Source organism: Poromitra crassiceps, assembly GCF_964638095.1.
Source record: "Poromitra crassiceps genome assembly, chromosome: 4".
NCBI lineage: Eukaryota > Metazoa > Chordata > Actinopteri > Beryciformes > Melamphaidae > Poromitra > Poromitra crassiceps.
Genome location: NC_139626.1, coordinates 72097694 through 72111011, shown reverse-complemented (window position 1 = coordinate 72111011; position 13318 = coordinate 72097694).

The window sequence follows — 13318 nt, the reverse complement described above, 5'->3', positions numbered from 1 at the left end:
CGATAGTGGCCCAGTGTAATGGAATCAACGCACAGAATTGCACGCTAAGTATCGCCTCCTCTCCGCCCTCATTAACGGTCCCGGGAGCGGATCGGATTTAGGTCGGCTTGAGTGCTACAGTTGGCGTGTGAGGATGGGACGCGGAGGAAGGTCGAGGAAGAGGAAGGGACAGAGGTTGGAATATGGGGAAGGCTTGGCAGCGTTGGGAGTCCGCTCATGGCAGAGATGTCGGGGCCGGGAGCGAGTAATGACAGCATCCGGAACGGCCAGGCGTCTGTGGAAACGCCAACCCTGATGAGAGGGAGCAATGGGGCGTTTGAGATGCACAGGTGTAGCACTGGAAACGTGCACAGAAGAAAGGTACTGCTGAAGAACATTGCGGAGCAGCATGCGGCTGTCGTCGATGTAGTGGTTGTTACAGACACCACGAGCAGCAGCATGTCGGACCGGAATATCACATCAGATCTGAACATGGAGTCGAGTGAACTGACTCCGGGTGAGCTAGCGTTGGAGAAGGAGAGGATGGGGGTTGAAGCCGCGCTGGACAGCGTGGAAGAGGCCAGGTCTGCGGGGAGCCGCGGATGATCAGACCAGCACAGAGAGCTTGCTGGATATTTGGGAAAGCGGGTCACCTGGTGAGGGTGTGCCACAACGGTTCTGCGAGAGGGACCAGAACCAGGGAGCAGCGGTTCTGGGCGCTTCCGAGGGCCTGCTCATCGTGCGGAAGATATGGGCACTTGGCCAGGGCATGCCCCGACGCTTCCAGAGAGTGGCCGACAGCGCCAGAGAAGAGAGGTGCACACGGAGGAAGGCTCTGTTGGGCGTGCCATACACCTGAACACTTGGCCAGGGGAGGGACGCAGGCAGGGGAGAGTGTGAACAGCCGGGGGGAAGTGCCCATTTGGGCATGTGTTCATGTGCATGTTTTGATTTATGTTTCTTGTGGCCAAGAATCTTTAAAGCGGGGGATAGTGTGGCAATCTGGGTTTTAGGGTAGATATGGGATTATGTTGTATTACGGGGTTGTTTATGTTGTGTTGCTAGATTGCTAGTTTCTTTTTTTTTTTTATTATTAACATTTTTTTATTTTGAATAAAAAGGATACAAGACAAAACAAGCACATGAAACAAGCGACATCAACAGTGAAAGGAAAGTGAGTTGACAACAGAAACCGAGTTATATGTTACACATAACTGGGGCACGTGACAGTGCCTTTAACGGTCGACACGGCTCCGCTATAATAAACAAGAGAAGATAAAAAGAAAAAAATCTCTCTCTCTCTCACACACAAAAAACACACGCACGATATAACAGACTAAATGAACAGAGTATACAGGGTCAAGTACAAAGGTAGAAGTGTCTCAGTCAGAATCTCTCTAGATATGAACACAGGGGTGACCATATTCTCTGAAAAGTGTCAGATTTCTGATGTAGGTCATAAGTCAGTTTTTCCAGAGGTAAGAATATTGAGACCTGTGACAGCCACATATTTACAGAAGGTACTTGAGGAGTAGACCATAATAGTAATATGCATTTTTTTGCTAAATAAAATAAAACATTTAACAGAGACTCTGTATCTTTATCAAAATTCGTAACTGAGTCATAATTCAAAAGATACAAGACTGAACTCATAGTAAATTGTTTTCCTATAATGTTTTGAATAATAGAGTGGACATCTCTCCAGTAACTTTGAATCTTGTCACAAAACCAAAATAAATGGGTAAGAGTCCCTAGATGAGCTTTACATTTAAAACACAAATTGGAAGTGTCTGGGAACATTTTCTGGAGGCGAACAGGGGTGAGATAAATTCTATTAAAGAACTTATAATTTTGTTCAGATACACTAAGAGGAGTACATTTAGGAAAGATCTTATTGCAGATTGCTGACCAGCTCTCTGTGCTGAACGTGGTCCCAAGATCATGTTCCCAGACAGGCTTCAAAACGTCAAATGAGGATGAGCTGGCCATCGATAGAAGAGCATATATATATGAAATTTTGCCTTTAGAGCCATCAGCTGAGATAAGGCACTTCTCAATCTCTGACAATTCCAGACGTAATTTTCTTTCCCTCAGGAGCGACTGTGTAAAGTGTCTTATTTGTAAAAATGTATAAAGATCCCTATTGGGTAAGTCAAAACCAATTCTAATTTGTTCAAACGATTTTATATTGTTCTGTGAAAAAAGACCAGAAAAATCAAAGAGGCCCTTTGAGAGCCAAGTCAAGAGGCCAATATTTCCCATTTGTGGGGGAATGTCAGGGTTGAGAGCAATAGGGGACCAAAGAGAAATACATTTAGGAATATTTAAGTATTTTCTCACATCTCTCCAAACTAAAAGTGTATTATATACAATCATATTACTTGATAGAGACTCCACCTGATCGAAATTATAGATAAAAGGGAGTGACTTCAGCAGTCTTGGATGGCAAGCATATGATTCAATACTAGTCCATAAAGAGTCATGCCTGTCCAAAAACCAATTTGACATATTTTTAATTTGAGCTGACCAGTAATAAAGCTGGAGATTTGGCAGTGAAGCTCCGCCCCGGTCTTTTGATTTAGTAAGCGTAGAAAACTTGATTCTTGGCTTTTTGTATTTCCATATATATTTAGAAATATGATGATTAAGTCTTTTAAAAAAGGTAGAAGACAAAAAACAGGGAAGGCTCTGAAACAAGTAGTTCAGACGGGGAAGAATGTTCATCCTTATGGCATTGATTCTCCCAAAAAAGGAAGTTGGTAAAGTCGACCATTTAACCAAGTCTTCTTTGATTTTCTTAATCAGAGGTGGATAATTAGCAATGAATAAATCTGTGAGGTCAGGAGTAACTAAAATACCCAAATATTTAAAACCTTTCTCTGACCAATGAAAAGGAAAATGCACAAAAATGTCGGCCTTAGAGGAAATGTTTAAAGGCATTGCCATTGATTTATCTAAATTAATTTTATAGCCTGATAGCTTACTATAACAAGCGATGGAATCCAGAACTATGGGGATCGAGGTCTCAGGATTGGTCAAGTATAAGAGAACATCATCAGCGTATAACGAGATACAATGCTCTACCTCGCCTACTCTTACACCACAAATATTGTTATCGGATCTGAGGGACTCTGCTAGGGGTTCAATAACTAATGAAAATAAAAGAGGGGATAAAGGACATCCCTGTCTGCACCCCCTGCCTACTGAAAATTTCTCAGACAACAGTCCATTTGTGTTAACAGCTGCCAATGGATCGGAGTATAGGAGTTTAACTAAGGAAATGAAGTTAGAGCCCAGGTTAAACTTTTCCAAAACAGAAAATAAAAACGGCCACTCTACTCGATCGAATGCTTTTTCTGCATCAAGGGAAACGATCAAAGCTGGGTGTTTAAGAGTATTAAGATGGTGTACAATGTTAAAAACTCGCCTCAGATTATCAGCACCATATCTGGACTTAACAAAACCTGTCTGGTCTGGTTTAATAAGGTGAGGAAGTAATCTTTCTAATCTGCGAGCTAGTAGTTTGGCTACTATTTTAAAGTCCACATTAAGTAAACTGATTGGGCGGAAAGATGAACAATCAAGAGGATTTTTATCTTTCTTTAAAATTAAACTAATAGAAGCCATCTTCCATGTATCTGGCAGAATTCCATCAGACAGGTTTTTAAGTACAGGCATCAGGATCGGACAAATCGCAGGCCAAAATGCCTTGTAAAACTCAAGCGGATACCCATCAAGGCCTGGTGCTTTTCCAGAGGGCATAGATTGAATAGTTTCCCATACCTCTTCTTGACTAAAAGACACATTCATAAATAAACGATCCTCCTCTGTGGCAGTAGGCAGAGTGATTCTATCTAGGTAGGAACCAATGTCAGAGAGTGAACCTGTGCACTGAGAAGTGTAAAGAGTCTTATAAAAGTCCCTGAAGGTGTTATTTATCAGAAGAGGGTCACAAGTAAGCAAACCCTGAGTTGTCCTAGCAGATTTTATCGCCCGATCGTTACATTCTTTTTTTAACTGATAAGCAAGTAAACGACTGGACTTGTTACCAAACTCATGATGTTTTTGTTTAGTGAAGAGCATTAACTTATTAATATGACAGGTATGGTCTAAATTGAGCCTTGTTTTTGCATTAATCAATAAGTTCCAATTATTTTCAGTGGGAGACCTCTTATGTAGCTGCTCTAAATGCATCACCTCCTCCTCAAGATCTTTCCGTTTTTTTGCTAAGATTTTTTTCTGTAGGGATGTATAAGAAATAAGATGTCCACGTAAAGTGGCTTTAGCTGCATCCCACATAGTCGCAGGAGAGACAGGTGAGAATTGATTATCTTGCCAGAAATGTGAAAGTTTTTCTCTGACAAATGAACAGAAGTCCACATTATTCAGGAACGAGGAATTAAATTTCCAATGTGAGGATCTGGGAATTGTGATCCCAAGATTAATCTCCATATACACTGGAGCGTGATCAGATAACACAATAGAGCCTATCTGACAGGAGCTCACTGTGTGTATATAATTACTGGGAATAAAAAAATAATCCAGTCTGGAATAAGATTTATGAGGATTAGAGTAAAATGTATAGTCCCTGACTGTGGGATGCAGCTCTCTCCATACATCTAATAGGCCTGTGTCTTTGCACATATTGTTCAGAGTACGAGAGGATCTTGAGTTGGTCAGAGGTGTGGTGGAGGACTTATCTAGATTGATATTCATTATACAATTAAAATCACCAGCTAAGAGGCCAAGACCTTTACAATGTTGGTTAAAGAGCAAAACCATCTGTGACATAAATTGAGGAGAGTCCACATTAGGAGCATATACATTTAAGATAGTAATATGCTGGCCGAGAATAGAGCCTGCAATCAAAATGAATCTACCTTCTGGATCGTGCTCTTCTTTTTCAAGTATAAATGGAATATTCTTATTTATAAGGATTGCCGTGCCTCTTTTATTTGAGTTATAAGAAGAAAAATAGATTTGGCCGACCCAATCTGTTTTAAGTTTTAAGTGCTCTTCACTAGACAATCGTGTTTCCTGAAGTAAAGCAAAAGCCACTTTCTGTTTTTTTAAAGAAGTTAGAATTTTTTTCCTCTTAATTACATGACCAATCCCTTGAACGTTCAGTGTAACAAATTTAAATGAGTCTGACATAGAGAGAACAGTGTGAGCAAAATAGTTCAATAATGAAAATGCTGGCTGAGAGTATACAGCTTCTATGAGACCCTGTTACTAAAGAAACAAAACAAAACAAAAAACAAGCAAACAACGACAACAAAGACAACGATAACCACAACAACCTCCCTCCCCAACCCTGACGCCCAAAGACAGGGTACCACACAAACATAACAGTCACCAAACAGTCCCAATTACGACTGACCACAATATCAGCATGGTAGCTTGTGCCCTTATCACCACCCCAAACGCACTGTTCATAGTTCAATATGTTGTCCCGTCAAGTAAATGGGGAAAATGAAAAAAAAAAAAAAAAAAAAAAAAAAAAAAAAGATGAATATAAAAATCAGAAACAAAACAAAAGAAGATGTCCCTACCTCACAAGGGCAGCAGGCCTGACCACAGAGGCTAGCATCTAACTGAGTATTAATACTGACATTTAACTGTAGCTGACCACAATAAGGCCAGCAGTATATGTCCAGCCTACAAATATGATCACAGAGATGAAGAATTGATTTAGGCTAGAGAGGACGCAAATATATAGGCTATATAGATAATAAAATCAAACAAACAAAAAAAACAAAAAAAGTATAAAAAAATAAAGTTTAATCATTTAGCCATGGGCAACCATAGTGACCTAGTCAACATCATGTCCAGCCTGCAAACGAAACCATAAAGGTAAAGTGTTTATACTGACTAGAGAAGAAGTGGGGATAAGAAAAGAGAAAGGGAAAAAAAAACAAAAAAAAAAAAACATTAAACTTAGTCCAATGAGGCCAGCTGTGCAGCCCACAAAACTGGCCAAAGATTGAATAGCAGCTGCAGATACTTTAGGCTACACACACCGCGACCCCCCCGTCCCCCCCCGTCCCCCTACACGCACACACACACACCCGTAGCTCACAAGACTGATCACAAAGATTGAATGATAACAGTTAGGGTAGGCTATGCCCCCCCCCCCCCACACACACACACACACACAGTCACACGCCCGCAGCTCAAAAGACTGATCACAGAGATTGAATAATAGCAGTTAGGGTAGGCTACGGGCACCCCCCCCCCCCCCCCCCACGCGCACACACACACACACACACACACACACACACACACACACACACACACACACACACACACAGATAAAGTTGCCCATAAATCAAATTACTCTGACTAAATATTTAACATGGCCAGTCATAGGTCCAGCCTCTAAACGTGAATCCATACCTTAAGCTGGGCAAAGAGATATGACTGACCAGCCAAAAGAAATAGGAGAAAAGAAAAAAAGAAAAGAAAATGAAAATAATTAGTCCTTGAGTTATTTCTTCAACTAGCCATACAAACATGACCAGCTACTGTATATGGCAGCCTCCTGTAGGCTACAGCTGCCGTGAGTAGATGTAGGCTATTACAGTCAAAGAGTCTGTGTTACTAGAAGTAAGAAGCCTACATTTGTGAATACATACGGGGAAAACAGACGGGAACAGTGTTATTTCTCCTCCAGTAATTATTCCAGCGACGAGTCACTTCAATGTTTCCATGAAGGTAGTTAGTTTGATGGTAGTTTCCTACGGCACATGAACGCACCAGAGAGACAGGTGGGGTGGTATTCTCTTCGGGGATTGATTGAGGGGAGGGAAGCCATTTTGGAGGTGTGTGTGTGTAAGGTAGATAGTAGGTGAGTCTGCTGAGAGCGTGCTGGTGGATGGATGGTAGGGAGAGTGTCTCCTGTAACCAGGCGTGGGTCATAGCCGATAGTGGCCCGGTGTAATGGAATAAACGCACATAATTGCAAGCCAAGTATCGCCTCCTCTCCTCCCTCATTAACGGTCCCGGGAGCGGATCATAACAACATTTTAAAACACGTACAAACAAAAGACATGCGAACAACGCAGGTTTGCTCTAAACACTAGTATGGCCCAGGTGTGTTTAAATTAGGCCGTCAGTGTTGCTTGTCCAATCAGCAGCATTTTTTTTATGAAGTCTATTAAGGATAAAATCAACATAACAATATAGTACAAAATAGGTACAAGTTACATGCATGATGGATAAAAAAGAACAACCTCACAGGTAAGCTGCTTTACATGAAACACCTATCCCAAAGGAGGGGGAGGGAGCAGGGAGGGTAGTGAGAGGGGATAAGGGAGTGTCAGCTGCCTTCTTCACCCTAATCAGGTGCAATTATCTGTAAGCAGAGGAAATATCAATTAGGTCAGAGTCATAAAACGGTGAACAGTCATCATTAAGACCGTTTCATTTTTGTTTTGTTAGGGGCAAGTCCATCTGGCCATCACAATTTTTTTTACGGTCACATCGTATGTGTTGCAAATGGGCGTCTGGCACTCCCTGTCTAGTGGCTAGATGACATGACAAATACAGCAAACATTGGGGTTACAAATATATAATGACACTTTTTGAACACATATGCATGTGTATTACGTGTTAGTTAGGTACAATTATTTTTTAAGTCTTATATAACTGAACTCGAAGTGGGCATCTCAAAGTGTCCTTTTTGCCCACCTGTGTTTTGGCAACGCTTTGGTGCATTCATGGGCTCAATAGTATAAACCTGAATCTATGTAGTGGATAAATATATAGTGTATACAACAAAAATTAAAAATCTGAGCTGGAGCTGGTCATTTTGTGAAACTTTGGTTATGACTTTGCTAGCTCAAATGTCCCATGGGATGGCCTCAAATGTGCAATGCGAAGGATGCCCAATACTGTACATCCCAGAAAACCTCATTACCTATTTGTACCTCATTCTTCTAGCTTTACATCTTTCAGGTCAATACCATCGTCGTGCCATCAAGACTGAGTAAGTTTAAAACACTTTTATTTGATAGACATACATACACTATATATTACAAAGTTTTAAACAATGTCGACCATTCATTGTACATAATGCTCCGATACGTACACACATGTCCAAACTGCACAGAGATGTAAAGACAATTAATTAGTTGAGTGTCTATAATGTAATACGCAAGTGCTTTGTGACAGGGAGACATAGACTATTTCAAACACTCTTCTCTTCTCTCCTAGTGATGGGATTTCTCTCCTTAGATCCCTGGTATCCTGATAAGATCTTCATTTTTCCTAATTGATAACCAAACATTTCCTCATTAAGCCCAGATTGGATTCAGCAGGGGGCGGATACCTCAGCATGGAGGCCCTGCTGGTGTGAAAATATGCAACTACAGAGATGATGTTATCGTTTGCTAATTCAAATATATCTTTTATTATGTGTTAAATGTTCTGTTCCTGAAATACACATCTAGGTCCTTGGGTGAGCTGCAAGTGATAGGAAACTTCACTTCAAATTGGAAAATAAACGTTTCTTCATGTAAGCATATGACAGGGGGGGAATGGAAAGTTCCTCTCTAAAGGGGACAAAAGGTAGGCCTTGGAGAGTTTAATGTTCAAATGGTCCAGCTGATAAGGTGAACAATGCTCTATTTACGACAAGCTTTCCTGTTGAGCCCTGTTTAGTACAGGTCTGGAAAACATTACAAGTTTATAGGTTCTCTTTGGGACAAATGGATACGATAGCATCAGCAGAGGTGGGGGGACATTCCACGGGGGGCCCGCAGGATGCAGAATCTCTGTGAGGAGGAAAACAGCACAATATATTTTGGAAACTAATGAGTGATGTTTTTACCATGCGCTGACCTTTCCCCCAGAGAAGATAGGACCTGCTCTGAGGCACAGCACATTGTGAGAAGAGAGGTCCCGGGTTCGAATCTCAGATGGCCAGGCTTTGGTCTCTGGGAATGTACACATTAACATTTTGATTATGAACTAACCAAATACATGTATAATTAAAAACTTCTTTTTCAGGTCAGTTGAAAGGATTTCTTAGCTATTTTTATTTTTATTTTTATTTTAAATCCAGCTACTTATTGATGTTAACACATTCACTGCCAGCCTTTTTTTTTTTTTACTGTAGGTAGGTTCTGCCAGAGGGTTTTTTGAGGATTCTGGCTCATTTTACAAGAGCCGAGGATTATTTTCTGCTTGCACTTTGTGAACACAAAGTTCACAAAAGTACTAATAGAATGTGTGCTTTCTCTGTCTAAAAGAGTTAGTTTGTAGAGTTAGTAGTTATGTAGATATTAGCCGTTGAGTACAGCATGGTTTCAGCGTCTGAGACTGAAAGCTGAGATAATCGCAGTTTTGTGAAATTCAATCAAACAGGCAGAACAGTCACTTTAACCATTTATTTTTGGCATCAGTGAGAGATCAGACATCTAAACAATATAGTTCTGAACGCCCTCTCCTTCAAACTCCTCCCTCCGTGGGCGTGTCTGGTGGCTTTCAGCAGCGTTTGTCACAAGCGAGTTTTCTGCTGCTGCTGCTGCGAGTTTGAGCAGCCTCCCTCCCTGGCAGCAAGTGTGGACGGGGCTCACTCGTTTCTTGGGTTTGAGAGCTTTGATGAAGCTTTGTGCGATTCTAGGCTTTATGCTGCGTGTTTCAAAGTGTGTTTTCCACCCAGTCTATTTTTGGAACCCCCCACCGCCAGCTCCCAGCGCGATAATGCGCGAAAGCGAAAGTGTTTTCGCCAATCCATTTTACAGAGAGAATGGTTTCCTCGCGCGTTCCCCTGCAGTTTTGGCTCCCTCTTTTTCTAGTTTGGAGAGCACTGTCGCCACTTAGTGGGTCGGTGGAATGGGTTGTACACGTTCGGTGGCTCTAATATTTTTATAGGAGACGTGGGGGGCGTTGATCCACGTCCTACCGTCAATTTTTTTTTTTTTTTTTAAGACGAGATATCTCGTCATTGGCAGTCAACGGTTGGATTCCTTAATCCGAGATATCTCGTCATTGGCAGTGAACGTGTTAAGAATAAAACTGCTTATGCGTCTTGACTGCTTGCTTGTAAAAAATAAGGAACCATTTGGATTGTATCCATGGAATTCCTGATCCAGCTGGGTTTTTACCTAGGCGCACCCTGTGACAGTTGGATCATTATTGCTATGTTGTATGCTTTGGCTGTATATAACGCTATATTTGGAATTTAAATGTATCAAGCTGGTAATATTATCAAATGTATTGACAGTTGTTTTGGTAGATAGGGAAGTTGATTGATGACTATTTCTGTGAGGGTTAGTGCATGTGTTCTCCTGCTGAAGTGCCACGTCACGTGATGCGGACCACAGAGGGGGAGAAAACACGCCTACCAAGTAAGAGTGACAGAAGGAGAGCTCGCCTAACTACCAATGTCCGCCCAGCAGTGAAGGGTGTCACCAGATGGAGGAGGAGCCTTCGGGGAGAGAACAGCCCATACCAGAAGACAACGCCCCCAAGGAAATGCACTTTATAAGCCCATGAACAAGAGAATTAGGGGTCGGTTTTCAAATGTCTCTTTCTTGATCTGCTACATATCAGCTGTTAGGAAAGACCACTGGAAATCCACCCGGAGATCTCTGAGGGGTAATTTGTATCGCTTGACTTGCTCTGTATCATGATTTATGCAATATTCTCTATATAAAATAATGTCCTAAATATCAGAATTGCTTGTCATATTGGTTTTTCATATATCTGGAATTAATTGGACACGCTGGAAAGGTATTAACATCTGTCAACACCTTCTGACCGGTGCGGGCAGTTCTGTCTAGGTTGGACCGGCACCGAAAAATCCTTTCCTAACACTAGTAATGACAGGAGGCAAAAAGGGGAAGCTGTGGTGCCCCATCCCCCACTGTCCCATTTCTGTTTTGGACATGCCAGGGCACTTGAAAATAAAACACTTTGTCCTAAATGTCAAAGAGAGGGAGATGCTCACCAAATTGGCCAATGCATCCCGAAGGGACCCTGCCCCCTTCCCGGATGCACCTACGGGAAGGCAGAGGAAGAGGGGCAACACCTGGACCGCCACCTGATCTCCCACAAAAAGAAAAAGGAGGAGCGGAAGGTCATAGTGGATGCGGAGAAGAGGAGGAGGGCCATTGCTGCCCTGGCGGCACTCCGGCCAACAAACCCAACGGTGCCCATGGTCAGCGAGCTGGACATAAATCCCGCTGACCTGAATGAGGATGAGGGGGATGACACCTTCATGCAGGAGGCAGGACCAGCCTCACCAGGCCCTTCTTGACAGTTCTGCCAGACCCTCAGGGCAGAAAACAAATGGCTGAAAGCAGAGGTGCTGACGCTCCGCCACAAACTTAAGCGGTCCTCTTTGCAGAACCAGGTGAGTGTGCAATACAATTCTAATTCTAATTAGTTATTTAATGAGTGCCAAAATAATAGTTTTACTATGCTTTTGTACTTGTATTTGCACAGAGGCTCAAAGATGGCCCCAGCGAAGGCCACACTGCCCCCAGCCATGGCAGCAACAGAGGCCCTGGCTTGAAATCTTGAAATCAGATCATATCTATATGCCAAGCTAGGCTGCTAAGCTAACAACACAACAGAGACCGAGTCAACTCTGACCTGCCCCGGATGTGCTTACAGTGCTTATGTTCTTGTTCTGTGGGTTCTCTTCTTCTTCTGTTACCAAACAGAAGCGCTTCTCACTGCTTCTTCTGAAGCACATCCGGGGCATTTTTGGGTCAAAAACCAAAACAACAGAGGATCCTTGTCTAGGTAGCAAGTCATATTCATGAAAAGTACAAGTAAAATGCATTTAATTGCAATTAAATGCATTTTAAAGACTATACGCCTCTTGTCTTTTTTTAACACAACACTTTGTGTAAATGTTTAAGTAAAACTATAACTTTCACTATGTAGCTGATAGTAACGTTATTAACTAACGTTACTATCGGCTGCCTCCTGACATCACAAACACACAGAGAGAAAACGCAAGAGCAAACGCTATGATAACAGTGATATCGTAATAAATACCACAAATATTGAACAAGTTGACACAATAAAACTTCTGGGCATGACCATTGACAACTCACTATCTTGGTCTAAACATATAAATAATATTGTCACCAAAATGGGAAGTGGAATCAGAATCACTAGGAAGTGTTCTGCGTTCATCAGTCCCTCAATACTCAAATCAGTTATTCATTCCTTGGTTCTCTCTCATTTAGAATACTGTCCTGTAATCTCGTCCTCTGCTTCACAATCTGATCTGAAAAAGTTGCAGGTTGCTCAAAATAAGGCGGCTCGTTTAGCACTCAGTTGTTCATACAGAACAAGTATAAATGTCATGCATGCACAGCTGTCGTGGCTGATGGTTGTACAGAAAATGTCTCTGTCTCTCTTAATGTTACTGCGGAGCATAATTAGTCATAACAAACCATCCAGCTTAGCTGATCAGTTAAATATGACCTCTGGGCATGGATACAGCACTAGAGGTGCTGCGGCTGGTCACTTTACACTCCCAGCTCCAAGAACCAATTTTCGGAAAATTACCATTTTATATAGATCAATATCACTCTGGAACTCTCTGCCAAAGGACATCATATCTACTGTTAACAATAAATCTGCCTTTAGAAAACAAACAAAGCAATTCCTTGCCAAATAGCTTTTGTCTATCTTTAGTGGTTTATTTTATGTTTTTTCTCTGCCTATAATAATAATAATAATAATAATGATTGGATTTATATAGCACCTTTCCAAGTGCTCAAAGCGCTTCACAGAATCATTATTCGTTCACACCATTTGTACCGGTGGTTCGAAAGCGTGGCAGCCACACATCGGCGCTCAACGGCCCCTCCGACCACCATCATTCATGTCTACATTCATACCAACCATACGAGGCAAGGAGGGTTAAGTGTCTTGTGTTAGGATGACGTCATCATTCCTACTTTGACGTCGTCATTCCTACTATGATGTCATCAATCACTGATGATGTCATGATTCATAAGCGTCTTTCATGCCTTTCGCTGGTGATGTCATAACACAGGTGATGTCATATTCACATCTATAAGGGCCTGTTCCTGCAGGTCCCCGCCAGTGATTCATAATCTAAATTCTCATCAAGGATCATACCAATCTCTGCAATCTCTGCGACCGTTCCCAAACCTCGAACTGCGCAGCCCCAGCCATCAAGTTCCACAACACCCCAGCTTCTCAAGACCTACCAAGTTTCCCGTGGCCCTCTACTACCCGCGAATAGATCCACATGTCCAACACCGGTCCTGACAGTATGAATCACTCAGAAATGGATCTAGCGGGCAAATTTCTCACCCCAATCAAGGAGGAGGCCCCCAATCACTCT